The following is a 15,083-nucleotide window of genomic DNA, read 5'->3' as shown; positions in this document are numbered from 1 at the left end:
GCCCTGAGGGCTCTTGGCCAGGCCAGGGGATCGGCCACCTGCCAGGGGCAGCTCTCAGCCTGCCTGGCAGCTCCCCATGGCTGTGGGGAGAAGTTGGAGGTGGAAGGAGCCACCCCCATCAGGGCAGGTCCCTCCTGCTGTGGAGATGGTGCTGCATGGCCAGGGCTGCTCTCAGCTTTCTCCTACAGGAAAGGGAAAGGGGCTCTCAAGGTTGTCTGTGTCACTGACACTCCTGCACTGTCACCCTGGGCATCAGCAGATCGGCCTCAGAGCTCCCTCAGAAAGTGCCTCCTCACCCTCCTCTACATACAGACAGCACCAGCAGCACCCTGGCTTGCAGCATCTCTGTTTGTCTGAGCAGCCCTTAAGGCCCTGCTGCCAGGGAGATGGCCCTGGGCAGGGGCCTGTGCTGGGAGGGGTGTGCAGGGCAGAGCTGAGCCCCCAGGACTAGGCTGGGCTCTGAAAGCACTGGCAGGGACAAGGCTTGGATAGAGAGAAACAGCTCCCAGTAGCCACAGCTCCAGGCAGGAAAGAGTCAGAACAGCCCTTGGTATTTCTTTCTAGCCTGCTGCACAGAGAAAGAGAGAACAGTTTAGCAAAATTAATTTTGAACCTGGAGCCTTCAAGAAGTCCACTTTGTTTTCAAAGGATGTTGTAAGTGTGTCCATCCTGAAACAATGGGAGGTGAAATGAACAAAGGGCACCTGTGTGGGGACCAGCAGGTCTGACTGCACTGGGGTACAGGGAGTTTTGTTTCCCTTCTGGGCTCCCCAGAGTTCAGCCTGACAGGATTGCTAAAAATTAGGCCATAACTCAGCAGCACAAACAACAACTCAAAAATTTAAAAATTGCTGAATTTCCTATAAAACAACAGAAATTCCTTTGAAGGAATTCCAAATAAAAGAGCATAGGATTGTCTAAAGGAAATCTCTCCCAGCTTCTCACTGTTTTCTTTTAACAGCCCACGTTGCCCAGAGTGAAGAAATGTCCAACAGCAGCTCCATCAGCCATTTCCTCCTGCTGGCATTGCCAGACACATGGCAGCTGCAGCTCCTGCACTTCTGCCTCTTCCTGGGCATCTCCCTGGCTGCCCTCCTGGGCAACGGCCTCGTCATCGCTGCCGTCGCCTGTGGCCACCACCTGCACAGACCCATGTTCTTCTTCCTGCTCAGCCTGGCCCTCAGCGACCTGGGTTCCATCCTCACCACTGTTCCCAAAGCCATGCACAATTCCCTCTGGGACACCAGGACCATCTCCTATGCAGGATGTGCTGCACAGCTATTTATGCTTCTCTTTTTCATCACTTCAGAGTTTTATATCCTGACCATCATGTGCTACGACCACTACGTGTCCATCTGCAAACCCCTGCACTACGGGACCCTCCTGGGCAGCAGAGCTTGTGCCCACATGGCAGCAGCTGCCTGGGCCAGTGCCTTTTCTATGCTCTCATGAACACAGCCAATACATTTTCCCTGCCCCTGTGCCAGGGCAATGCCCTGGGCCAGTTCTTCTGTGAAGTTCCCCAGATCCTCAAGCTCTCCTGCTCACATTCCAAACTCAGGGAGCTTGGGATTATTGTGCTTGGTGTCTCTTTAGCTTTTGGTTGTTTTGTGTTCATTGTTTTCTCCTATGTGCAGATTTTCAGGGCTGTGCTGAGGATCCCCTCTGAGCAGGGACGGCACAAAGCCTTTTCCACCTGCCTCCCTCACCTGGCTGTCATCTCCCTGTTCCTCAGCACTGGCATGTTTGCCTACCTGAAGCCCTCCTCCATCTCCTCCACATCCCTGGATCTGGCCCTATCAGTTCTGTACTCAGTGGTGCCCCTAGTCCTGAACCCCCTCATCTACAGCCTGAGGAACCAGGAGCTCAAGGCTGCCATGTGGACAGTGATCACTCGATGTTTTCAGAAACCTTAAACTGGTGTCCAGTTTCTGCACATTTTTGTAATAAAATGCACCTTTGATACTTCTTGTTCGGTGGATTAAGGCTTTATTTCCCTGTGTTTTGGTTTTTCAATACTCTCCACAAATAAAGGCAATTGTTTATGCCATTTGTCATTTTAAATTCTCTCCACCTTTGCTGTGGCCCCTGACTGTGTCAATGAGGAGCTGTGCTCTCAGTGGCTTTCACCAAACTAAAGGTTCTCCCAGCAAAGTGCTCACTGCAGATCCCCCATATGTTCCCTTCTCTGCAGCTGCAGCAGCAATGTCTGTGTGCAGAGCTGGGGGCAGGTCAGGGGTGGCACAGCAGCTCTGCTCCTGCTGGCCACACCATTCCTGATCCAGGCCAGGTGCCACTGGCCTTCTTGGCCACCTGGGCAAACTGCTGCCTCATGTCCAGCCTGCTGTCCAGCAGTGCCCCAGGTCCCTTTCTGCCTGGCCGCTCTCCAGCCACTCTGTCCCCAGCCTGTAGCACTGCAGGGGTTGTTGTGGCCAAAGTGCAGGACCCGGCCCTTGGTCTTGTTAAACCTCCCATAGGTTGGATTTGGGCCCTGGATCCTGTCCAGGGCCCCCAGCAGAGCCCTCCTACCCTCCAGCAGACCCACACTCACACCCAGCTTGGTGGCATCTGCAAATTTGCTGATGGTGGCCTCAATCCCCTCATCCAGACCATCAGTGCAGATACTGAAATCCACCCTGGCTGGGTCTGATCCCTCGGCCATCCTGTGGCTGCCCTGTGGTGGCACTCAAGGTGATCTGTTCCATAACCTTGCCGGGCACCGAGGTCAGGCTGACAGGCCTGGAGCTGCCCAGATGCTCCTGCCAGCCCTTCCTGGGGATGGGCTCACATTGGCCCCTCCAGTCCTCTGGGACCTCCCTGCTGAGCCAGGACTGATGAGAAATGATGGAGAGCAGCTTGGGGAGCTCATCCACCAGCTCCCTCAGCCCCCTAGGATGGATCCCATCTGCTCCCACAGACACCTGTGAGCATCTGAGTGGCTCAGCAGGTCAGCAGCTGCTTCCTCCTGGATTACAGGGGGGCTCTTCTGCTCCCTGTGCCCATCTAGCAGCCCAGGAGAGCACTTGTCCTGAGGACAACCTGTCTGATTGTGGAGAACTGAGGCAAAGAAGGGGTAAATATCTTAACCTTTTAATCATCTTTGGAAACCATGTACACCCCCTCCACTCCCAAAAAATGGAGTTTGCCCTTATCCCTCTATCTGTCATTGATAAAATAATTTTTATTATCCTTTATAGAACCAGCCTGGTTAAATTCTAAATGAGCTTTCAGCTCTCTAATTTTGTTTTTGCATTACCTAACAAGATTCTTAAACATTTCCAGAGTTGCCTTCCACTCTCTCACAAGGAGATGCACCCTCTTGTTTTTCCCTCAGTCCCTGAAAAAGTTCCATGCCCAGCAAGGGAAATAATTTTCCTCACAGGCTAATCTTTGAGTACACAGCATGCTCTTATTCCTTTAAAATTTATTTCTTGAAGTGTGTCTATTTTTCCTTGACCCCTTGGTTTTAAGGGCTGATTCCCTTTAAAAAATCAGGACCTGATTTCGTACTGCTCAAATCTGCATCCTGAAGAGGCAGAAGTCTCCTCTCTGTAAGTCCAGTGTATAAGTTTTATGGATGCCCCTTCTTCTTCCACAGAATATTGAAAAACTCAACAATTTCATGGTCCCTGTGCCCCAAACAGCCTCTGACCACCACTGATCTCCCACCAGCCCTTCTCTCTCTCTGAACAGCAGCAGACAGAGCTTCCCTTGGCAGTGGGAAGAGAAGGAAACCTCCCCAAAGTGCAGCTTGGAAGGCTCAGCCTGGAGCTGAGCACAAAGGAAAAGTCCCTCCAGGGCAGAATTTTGGTGCAGGAGGTGTCCCAGCGTGAGGCTGGGCCATGGCCTGGCTCTGTGTGCCAGGAGCCGGCAGCGCTGGGTGCAGGGAGCCCAGGGAGGGCACAGCAATGCTGGGCTGACAAATGCTGGGGGGACAGCGAGATGGGCGTGTGCAGCCGGCCAGGGCACAGCAGCAGCACGCCCAGGGGGCACAGCCTGCAGGACACATGGCCAAGGGCTGGGCAGGGCTGGCAGGGCCACAGGCACCCAGGCCTTTGTCCCCTGGGCTCTGCCAGCGCCTCGGGAGGCCCCACTGAAGGAACTTTCCTTCCAGGGGCTGCACTTGGCTCCTCCCTGGCCCCTCCCTGAGCAGGCTGGCAGGGCTGGCAGCTTGATGCCATTTGTCCTTGCTGCCATCCCAGTGCCCCAGCAAGAGCCCCGAGCCCCCCGGGAGGGACAGGCCCTGCTGTCCCAGGCCTGGGCTCAGGGCTTGGCCTTTCTGCTCCCTCCAGCCAGCCCAGGCCTGCCTCAGCATTGCAGTGCCCTGCTCACAGCCTCGGGCTCCCTGCACTCCTGGCCTCAAGGATCTGCTCTCACCAGTCCCTGGGGAGCCTTTGGCACTCCCTGCCCTCACTGGGGCCCAGGGATGCTCCAAGGGACTTGGGCTTTTGCTTCTGACTCCTTGAGCAGCTTCTTCCACCTTCTCTCAGTGCCTGGGGCTCCTGGACTCAGCCCCAAATCCAGTGTGGGGCTCATGACAATACAGAAAGGCCTCAGAACCCTCTTGTCCTCTATTTGTCTTCAAGTCTGCAGGGCTTGTGCAGCTGCCCAGAGTCAGTTTGGAGTTCTGTTAAGGAGGAAGATTTCAAACTGCACCTCATGATTTTTCCTACGTGGTCCATGCCCTGTTCCTCTGTCCTTGCAGGCTGTCGTCACCCCCCGGCTGCCCCACCTGGCTGGGCCCTTCCTCTGCTGACAGCTCTGCGTCCTGCCTGCCTCTGCCTGGCCACACAGAGCCTTGGGCTTGAAACCAGCAGGGTTCATTCAACATTTACCATGCCTGGCAATTCTGAGCACAGGAACAAGGTGTGTAGGGCCTGCTTTGCCAGCAAGGATGGTTGTAATACAAGAAGAAGACATCTGGCTCAAGAGTCCACCTGATAGGAAAAAACAGCAACTGAATGTGGGACCTTGGGGTTGGTTTCATGGTAATGGCTAATTGGAATACAGAGGTAGCAATGCTATATAAGTACCACTCTTTTAGAATCACATGTCCATGTAAGGTAATGAGTTCTCACACTTTAGACCTAAGCCTAACTTAATGATGCCCTCTTAATTGCAAGGCAGTGTTTAGGAGTCTTATTCTGATATTTCATAGATTTGGTGACAGAGGGGCCTCACAGAACCAAGGAGGCTCCTGTGACACGTTGGAATCTCCTGGAACCAAACTCCTTTTTGGCATAGCAGGGCCACATGGGACCAATGGTCGACTGGGGCCGTGCAGATCCAAGGAGACCATGGGGACACTCTGGAACCTCATGGAATCAAAAGTACATTGTGACAGAGAAAGGCTTCATGGAACCAAGAGTCCATTGTGACACAGCCAGGCCTTGTTTGAACAATGGAACCATTGCTGAGAGTCCAGAAACTCCTGGAACCCAGGGGCCACTGTGACACTGTCTTGCCTCCTGGAACCCAGGGGCCACTGTGACACTGTATGCCTCAGGGAACCCAGGGGCCACTGTCACACACCGGGGCTGCATGTAATGGAAAGTGGGTCGTGACAATGTAGATCCAAGGAGACCATGGTGACACTGTGGGGCCTCGTGGAACCAAGGTGACCATGTTATACTGTGGGACCTCACGGAACAAGGGTCCATGGTGACACTGCAGAACCAAGGAGATTGTTGTTGGCAGTATGAAAGCTCACAGCACTAGAAGTCCATTGGGACACAGCATGGCCTCGTGCAACCAAGCGTCCATTGATACTCTGTTGGGCCCCATGGAACCAGAAGGTGTTGTGACACTAGCGTGGCCACATGGAGCCAAGGGGCCATTGAGACACTGAGGAACCTCACGGAACCAAAGGTCCCTTGTTACCCTGTGAGGCCCTGTGGAACCAAGGGGACCACAAGTGACAGTGATGGGCCTCATGGAACAGTGGAGACAATTCTGACACTTTGGGACCCACTGGATCCAAGGGGCCACTGCGACACTGCAGGGTCTCGTCCAGCCAAGGCAGCCTTGTGACACTGCGGGCCGCCTTGGAACCAAGGTTCCATTGGGATATTGTGGGGCCTCATGGAACACTGGAGACCATTATGACCCTCCAGAACCCAGGGGAACCAAGTGGCCATTGTGACAATGCAGGACCTTGTATAACCAAGAGGCCACTATAGCACAGCAGGGCCTCATGGAATCAAGGGTGTCGGGGGGGTTTCCTCACCCGAGCTTTAGGTGGTTTAAAGTCCTTGGCCCTCTAAAAAGCCCCCAGTCGCAGTCCGTGTAAAAAAGCAGAGTCCTCAAGGTTTGTTTTCAGGTTTCTCGTGTTGTTTATTATTTGGTATCTCAAAATTTTCTCTGCTCCCAGCCGAGGTCTGGGCAGCAGCTGGGACACGAGGCGACTGCCCCACAGATGGGATGTCCCCTAACATTTATACAGATAATTACGTACTAGTTATTTACTATTTTGTGCCAATGCCCAGTGCCCACACCAGAAGTGACATTCTACTTCGGTCCAATCCACTCTAACTACTTTGTGCCATCACCGCCCCAAAAAATGGAGGACGAGGAAGAAGGAGAAGTACATAAGGTACCACCCAAATTCCACCATCTTGTCCCCATTAATTCTAAGACTATTAAATTCTACATCATCTACTGTGCTAGACTACAATTTTCACATCCTGGAAGTTTGTAATTACTTCTGCAATGTTGAAAGCTTTTCCCATGGATCAAAATCAAACCCGGTGTCTCCCTGGGCTCTGTGCCAAGGTCTCCGAGCCCCCTCGACCATCTCTACACCCCCCTGTCCAGGGCTCAAACTCCTTTCCTCAGGTCCCAGGCCATCCAAGGGGATGTCCTGGACTCCAACATCTCCCCCTCCTGTTTGAACCAAAAAGACCTCTTTGGCAGCTTTGTCCATGAGCCGCCGCATGCACTGAAACAGACATGGTATGACCATGAGAAGAATTACAAACCCCAACAGGATGCATAAACCTGTTTTTAAAATTTCCTTCCACAGTGGGGAAAGGTCAAAAAAATTGAAAATGCCATCCAGCCATGACCCAGTTACTTCTCCAAGTTTGTTTACACTTTCTCGCAATTGCTTGAGGTTTTCATGAATTGATCTGGAATGATCTGACAAGTTCATGCAACACATTCCTTCAAACTCTTCACACCCATGTCCATGTGACAGCAAAAGATAATCGATTGCTGCCCTGTTTTGGACAGTTGCTCGTCTTACACTGTCAATGTCCATTAACATATCACTCAGTGTAAGAGAAACGGCTCGGGCATGTTTGCTCAGTCAGCAAGCCATGTGGTCCAATTCTGTCAAGGCTTCTCCTGATGCTGCCTGCGGTGAAAAAATTGCAACTGTAATCCTTTGCGCCTTGGTCCAGGTGTGAACATTGTCATCACATTTTGGATCGTATTGTTGGATGGATCTTTTCTCTTTATGTTCTTGCTCTCTCAACAATGTTATGTTAGGTGTTAACAATGAGAGTCTTCCAATGCTTCATGGACCACCTTTGACATTTGCAGGGACTGCGGGCCAAACTCTGTCCCCACAGATAAAAAAGATTACTCTTGGCAATTGCACTGGAACCTGGTTGGATGGTCTGCTCACCATCTTAGTGTAGTTACACCAAGATGATGCATTTCTATAAATTACATGATTGGGAGTGACGTCTATTGTTTTATTTCCCGCCACTCCAGGATAATTAAACTTTACACAAAACTTCATTCTGACTGATCCAAGAATTTCCAATTCCTGTGGTTCAAAAGGAGCCACCGGAAGGAAACTCGTCCAAACATCCCATTTGTCTACTGGATTTGAAATGACCTTTAAGATCACTGGAGGGATGTTTTCTGGAGTCGCCCATTTGTTGACTGGCAATCCCACTAAACACGTTGAAAAAGGTTTTCCTGGTCTTGAGTGAGTTAAACAAATGGTGTCCAGCCCTGATGCATTGGCCAGAGTTTCCCAAACATTTTCCTTTGGCTGAGCCATGGGCCAAACTGCCGCATTGCTCAAAGCAATCATTGAGAGAATGAGGCACACGTGTGTCACCAAAGGCCTCTTTCTCTTGGGAACCATTGAAATGCACCACCACCCAAGTCCCAAAGAAAACCCAAATCCGAAAGTCTCTTTTGCACGTAGAACAAGGGGACGTCCGCTGCCTTGACATCTGCTCACGTCTGTGTGCCTGCATTCCTGTTTCCAATCTTGGGGTCCTCGTCTGCTTCACTTGGACTCGGTAGGGCTTCACGTTCTTCGCTGCCACCCATCTTGGTCCGGCTCCTGTGGAGACACAAGCATAACCCTTGCCCCAAGTTACTAATTTGAATGGTCCTTCGACCTGTCCTGTATCTGGGTTTCTGACCAAAACTAAAGGATTCTCCTTCAGTTTCGCTTTTGTACTGTCCGAGAAATGTCTGATAATTGGTGGAGTGGGCTCCGCGAAAGAGCCATTTAGAAAGTTCAACACATACAAGGCTTTATTCAAGCGCATGTGTGGTGTTGCATCTGTCTCCCCCCTTTTCTGTTTCTCCAAAAGGGATTTTAGTGTTTGATGTGTTCGTTCAATGATCGCTTGACCTGTTTGAGAATGTGGGATACCAAAAGTATGATGAACACCCCACTTCTTTAAGAATCTGTCAAGCACTTTCCCTATATAAGTTGGACCATTATCTGTTTTGACCTCTTGCGGCACACCTAGTGATGCAAACGCTTGTAAAAAATGCCGACAAGCGTGTTGTGCCGTCTCGCCTGTGTGCAGTGATGCAAAAACCGCACCTGAAAATGTATCAACAGAAACATGAATATTTTTAAATTTGCCAAAAGATGGATATTTAGTGACATCTGTCTGCCACAGTTGCAGACTGTGCAACCCTCTTGGATTGACTGCTCCCATGGATGCAGGAGGCTGCACACGCTGACAGTCTGGGCAGGTACTGATGATTTCCTTCGCCTGGCTTTTGGAAATACAAAAAGTTTCCATCAATGCCTGAGCATTCTGATGAAAAAATGCATGGCTCAGCTTTGCCTGCTCAAAGATGTTTGGCAAAGTGTTTTAAATTGGCATGGCCAATTTGTCTGCCTGTGCGTTGCCTTCTGCTAAAAATCCTGGAAGAGAAGAGTGTGCTCTGATGTGGGAGACAAAATATTCATGTTCTCTCTCCTGTAGTAAGGTTTTCATACAAAGTAAGTATGAATATAAATCTGCATTATCAATGTCTCTCAAAAGTGAATCTTCAAGCCATCTGACCACGTTTGCTACATAAGCTGAATCTGTGATCAGATTAAAAGGCTGAGGGAACAGTTCGAAAGCTCGAACCACTGCTGCCAATTCCACTATCTGTGGTGAACCCTGTACTGTTTTTATGTTTGATTCCCATTGTCCTGTTGTCACATTTTGCCATGTGATTACCCATTTGTGAGTTTTTCCTGAGCCGTCGGTAAATATAGTTATTGCATCCAACGGCACTTCACTTATTTTTGGTTTTTCTCTGAAACTTATTTTTGCCTTCAGCAATTTGTGACTTGGAAAATGAATTGTACATGTGCCAGGATAATTCAACAATGCAGTCTGCAAGTCTTCCGACTTTTGCAATGCCCAATCAAAATATTCTTTTTTCAAAGGCAAGTAAATCATTGCGAAATCTTTGCCTGCCATTGTCAGCAATCTGGACCTAGCTTTGATGATGATTTGAGCTATCATTTCCAGACTTGTGAGGATTGTCCTTGGAGATCTGTAAGATAAAAAGATCCATTCTAAAATCAACAACGGGTCTGCTTGTGACACATCCCATTGAAAAATTAAACCATACAATTGTACTTTTCCCCCCAACAATGCAAGAAAGAATGGTAATGATTCTACAAAACGATGTGCCTGTCTGTGTTGGAGAGCTTCAGCAATTTTCTCAAGGGCTTTCTGAGCCTCTGGCGTGAGAGTTCTGGGAGATTTTATGTTGCTGTCTCCTCTTAAAAGATTGAACAACGACGTAAGTTCATTGTTTGTGATTCCAAAAATTGGTCTCATCCAGTTGATTTCCCCCAAAAGTTGTTGTAGATCTTGCAGATTTTTAACTTCTGCTCTAATTTGAATTTTCTGAGGTCTTATGGATTGTTCTGAGATTCTCCATCCTAAATACTTCCATGGTGCAATCTCCTGAATTTTTGAAGTAGAAATTTCCAATCCTGCACGTTGCACTTCTGCAATCACACAGTCACGAGTTTTCTGCAGTTCTTGCTGTGTTGATGCTGCGATGAGGAGATCATCCATGTAATGGATGATTCTTGATTCCGGATATTTTTTCCACGCTGGAGACAAAGCTCGTGCCACGAACCATTGGCAGATTGTTGGAGAGTTTTTGAGTCCTTGGGGCAAGACCACTCAATGGTATATTTGCAGAGGTTCCTGTCTGTTGATGCTTGGGATAGAGAATGCAAATCGAGGAGCATCATCTGGATGAAGTGGAATGTTGAAGAAACAGTCTTTCAGATCAATGATCACAAGCGGCCAGCCTCTGGGAATCATCGTGAGAGCTGGAAGTCCCAACTGAAGTGGACCCATTTCTTCAATGATCTCATTGATTTTTCTGAGATCATGAAGCAATCTCCATGAGCCTGAGGCTTTCTTGCGAATCATGAACACTGGAGAATTCCAGGGACTATTCGTTGGTTTGATGTGTCCCTTTTCTAACTGTTCTTTGACCAGAATTTTAAGTGCACTCAACTTTTTCCGTTCAAGGGGCCACTGATCCACCCAGACAGGATTGTCTGTTTTCCAGATCAGTTTCAAAGTGGTGAGTGCCACAGTGACCCCTACTAAAAATCCACTTCCAGTCTCAGGCCCCATTGTGCCAAGATGTCTCTTCCCCATACTGTGATGGGTTTTTGTATGATGAATGGATGAATGACTCCTGTTTTTCCTCCTGGTCCTGAAACAAGAATTGCATTTTCACTCTGTGGACAAACGGAATTTCCTCCAATGCCTGAGAGTGAGCTCAAAGGTGCAATCAGGCTTCACTCTTTGGGCCAAAAAAGGTATGAAATTACTGTGACATCTGCACCAGTATCAAGCATTCCATCAATTGTGATTGTCTTCTCACCATAAGTCAATGAACATGTAATGATGGGTCGATCTCGACCTAGGTGTTTCACCCACGTGGCATGAACTTCCACATGTTCACTCGAAGGGAAATTTTGTTGATGGAACACTGGCATGACCTGTTCTGTGGTGTGAGATGGCAATGCAATGGCTTTGGCAATTGATGTGTTCTTAGGAATGGTCAACGGTGGTTGTAGAGGTTTGGCCAAAACTGTCAATTCTTCATTGCAATTTGCCCAAATAATTGTAGGATAAATGATGAGACCTAAAATGCTGCTTCTTTCTTTACCTATGATTAAAAATTCTTGACTTTTCCATGAAGTTCCAGTGACTCCTGTTGGTATCACTGCATGATTTTCATTTAAAAAACATACTATTTTGGAAGCTGCCAAGTCGCATTGTGTGCCTGGTGGCAGCAGGTCTGGATCACTGGGGATCCTGTACATTGTCCTGCTGAGGGCGTCGGATTGACTTTCTCTGACGACTGTCCCACTTGCGGAATTTGACTTTGAGTCATCGCCATCACTTGTGTCGTTGCGCGCTGATGATTCGCGCTATTTTTGGAGTTTCCCGAAGAGGCAGAGGGTTTCCATCCACATCCGTTTTAGAATGACACTGGCTTGCATGATGCTTTCCTCTTCTGCATCTCGGGCAAACACCTGATGAATCTGCATTCTTTGTGTGCTCTGGGCAGTTTCTCTTGAAATGACCTTGTTTGCCACATTTGTAACATTGTGCTTTCACAAGTTTTGCCACCATCTTTGCTGTGGAATCATTTTGTCGAAGAGTTGCAAAAGCCTCTTGGAACTTTTCAGTCTGGGCTTCAATGAGTTTCCCTAGACGTTCTCCCAAGATGTCTGCTTGAATGGATGCCACATGCTGCGGTGTTCCTACTTTGCTGCATGCTTCTAACATTTCTGCTAAGGAGGGCTGACCTGGCATCGCACTGATGATACGTTTCCACTCTGTGTTGGCATTTGCAAATGCAAGACTTCGAAGCAGATGTGGCTTCGCTCCCTCATCATTGACTTGCCTATCTATTGCTTGTGTGAGACGATCAATGAATGAGGAGAAAGATTCTGATGTGCTTTGCTTTATTTCTGTATAAATACTTTCTGGAACTCCTGCTGGTGAAATTTGCAGGATTTCTTTTTTTGCTGCTTCTTTTATATCTGTTAACACTTCTCGTGGTAAATCTCTTGCTTGACGACGTGGCTCATCATTTGGTGGATCACCTGCCATTTCTGCCACAGTGATACCTGCATTTGGTCCTCTTTGATATCTTCTCCTGAGGTCTTCAAGAGCTTTTCTCCATTTTGCTTCCCAGATAAGGATTTGCGAATCTGTAAAAATCATTGAAGCAATGGATCTGAGATCAAAAGGGTTTAAGTCATATGTATTAAATGTTGCCTTCAAAAGCTGCTTGAAGTATGGAGATCGGAATCCATTATCACGGATGGCTTTTATCAAGTCTTTGATCATATCATGATCCAATCTCTCCCATCTTGCATTCTGCCCTTGTGCATCGTATGCCACTGGCAATATTAAACTTCTTCTGCCTGCTGAACTAAGTTCTTTTAATACTTCTTTCTTTGTCTCAGTCCAATCTGTTGCACTGGATATCTGTGCATCAGACAGCTGTGAATTTTCAGAAAAAGGAATTAATTGTTGTGATCTCAATTGTGACACTGCTCATCCTATTCCGGAGTCTGCCTTTATTAGTTGTTTGTTCCCATCTTCTTGAGATGTGATCCTTTCATCCTTGAGGGATATTTCTTTTTTTGACATTTCTGTCCCTTCTAATTGAGGGGTAAAAAGCTTAGATTGTTGTGCAGCACGTGATCCTTGTGCAGCATTACCAAGATAAAAGGTTGAGCCATCAGATAGTTGGAAGGTAACTGAAGAAAGCGTCTGTGGAGTTAACTGAAGAGGAGCTTGATTGCCTTTTGGTGGAAGGAGCGCTTGAGGGAATTGAATGTTTAAATCTGGGTTGAATTCCAAAGTTGTTTCTTTAAATTGAGGAAAAATTTGTTTCATGAAATCTTGAGATAATAAAATTGAAGAAGCTTGAGATGAAGGACATGCAGTTGTTGACCTGAAAGGAATGCCTTGTGAAGCAGTAATATGAATCATGTTGTCATCTGTGGCAAATGCTTGTTGTTGCAGTTGTGTTGCTGCATGGTCCCTCTGAAGTTAACAACGGCTTCATTTGTTCTTGTTGGAATTATTGCTTTGGAGAATAAATCTGTTTTTTATATGTGACTGGGAGAAAATGATGCACTGTGGGTGTTCCGCCACTCGGTGGCGCTGTTGCTCCAGTGGCTGGGTGGGGAAGTCGCTGTGGCCGCTGTAATTGTGCAGTCCCGCCACTAGGTGGCGCTGGCATCGCGACAACCGGACCCTGTCGATCGACCGATATTTTGTCTGGGATCTCTTCAATTATTTCTGACAAAAGACGCTGTGCTTGTAACAAACTCTCCGTTTCTGGATCTCTGGGACACACTGCAGTGATGTTTGGATGTGCACCCATGTGCCTGAACGAGCTAGCTGATATTGAATCACCGAGTGGCTGCCGAGTTGGTATTGAGGCGCTGCTCGTGGGCGGGGTTATGGTTTATGGCGTCTGCTGTGAGGAGGCGGCCCCTTGGAGAAATTCTCCGCCCTGGCCCCACCCCATCAACACTTGCACCGCCCCCGCCTGCTCCGATCCGGCTCGCATCGTCCCGGCACCGCCCTGGGAGGCGTTCCCTCTCGACCCGGCCCCGGGGCCGCCCCGTCCCGCTCGCCATCGGGGTTTACCCCGCCCGCAGCGAGACTGCGGCTTGGGATACATCCCACCCCACTGCGCCTGCGCCAACGTGAGCCGCGAGCGCCTCTGGGGTTTGCAGTGCACGGCTCTGCGCCTGCGCCTGCGCCGCCCCTCCTGGCTCTCTGCCCGCACCTTGCGATGTGGACACAGTTTTGTCCATTTCGCTTCCCGTAGCCTCCATCATCACCCTACGCCGAGCTACCGGCACGGGCTTTTCCTCCCCCTTTGTCCCGGTCTCGCGGTCCGCGAAATCCCGACGGTCGCCCGCGAGTTGTTTTCCCCCGCGATCCGCGCCCCCCTGACATGGTGTGTGAAGTGAATAAAATTAAGGGACTCCTAGTTGTTCAAGTGTTGGAAGTTTGGTTACTGTTACTTGTTACTGTTGAGTGCACTGGTATCCATAGCAACTTGCATGCCCCTTACCTTCCCTCGAAAGTTTGTATCCCAAACCCCAGTTCCTTACCCCTTGTATTGTACACCCCTTGGCCTCTGCTGCTCCTCCCACCTGCCCTCTGCCTGCTCCACTTCCTGCCTGCTCCACTTCCTGTTCCCTGCCAGTGCCCGGCCTGCCCATCAAACTGCTGTTGCCACCCCTATGGAAAACCCAAGGACTCCCATGAAGCTCCACTTCAAGAGGAAGTGGAGTTGCTGGCAAAATGGTCCAAAGGCTGCAACCCAACACAAAATCCAAATAAAGGAAAGACACTACAGTACTGAGAGGACCCTCAGCTACTGGAGGACTGATTCTGCTGCCTCGCCATGACCAAAGGAGAACTGAGCAAAGGTGACAACCCTAGACCAGACGTGCCAAATTGAGTTCTAGAGAACACCCGTGAGGGCAAACTCCTGGCCCTGCAGTGGCTCTGCAGCAATCGAGGGCAGTGGCAGGACCGACTGGGACCTCCTCCTCGGTGGAGCAGCAGGGGTGTAGGCCATCCCTCGAGCTTCCCCTTTTTAAATAAAGGCATTTAAGGAGTTAATATCATCTCCTGCCCTGGTCATTTCTAACAGTGTGTTTTTCTGCTGCCCCCCGTCATCACGTTCCGCGTCCGCGCCGTGTGATTGTTCCCAGCGCAATTGACTCGCATCGCCTTGGCGTCCTTGTGCCGCGGTGTTATCTCCCGCCGCCGGCGCGATTTGGGGTTGTTTTCCCTGCTGCT

General features: G+C 49.3%; 1 pseudogene; it reads left to right on the top strand.

Annotated features, from left to right (window-relative positions):
• Window positions 1-984: 984 nt before the first annotated feature.
• On the top strand, window positions 985-1,916 carry LOC136374696 (olfactory receptor 14C36-like; annotated as a pseudogene).
• The last annotated feature ends 13,167 nt before the right edge of the window (window positions 1,917-15,083 follow it).

The sequence above is a fragment of the Sylvia atricapilla genome, unplaced genomic scaffold (genome assembly GCF_009819655.1).
Source record: "Sylvia atricapilla isolate bSylAtr1 unplaced genomic scaffold, bSylAtr1.pri scaffold_101_arrow_ctg1, whole genome shotgun sequence".
Taxonomy (NCBI): Eukaryota; Metazoa; Chordata; class Aves; order Passeriformes; family Sylviidae; genus Sylvia; species Sylvia atricapilla.
The sequence above is the reverse complement of the archived record's forward strand: the minus strand, read 5'-3'. Positions and strand labels throughout refer to the sequence as shown.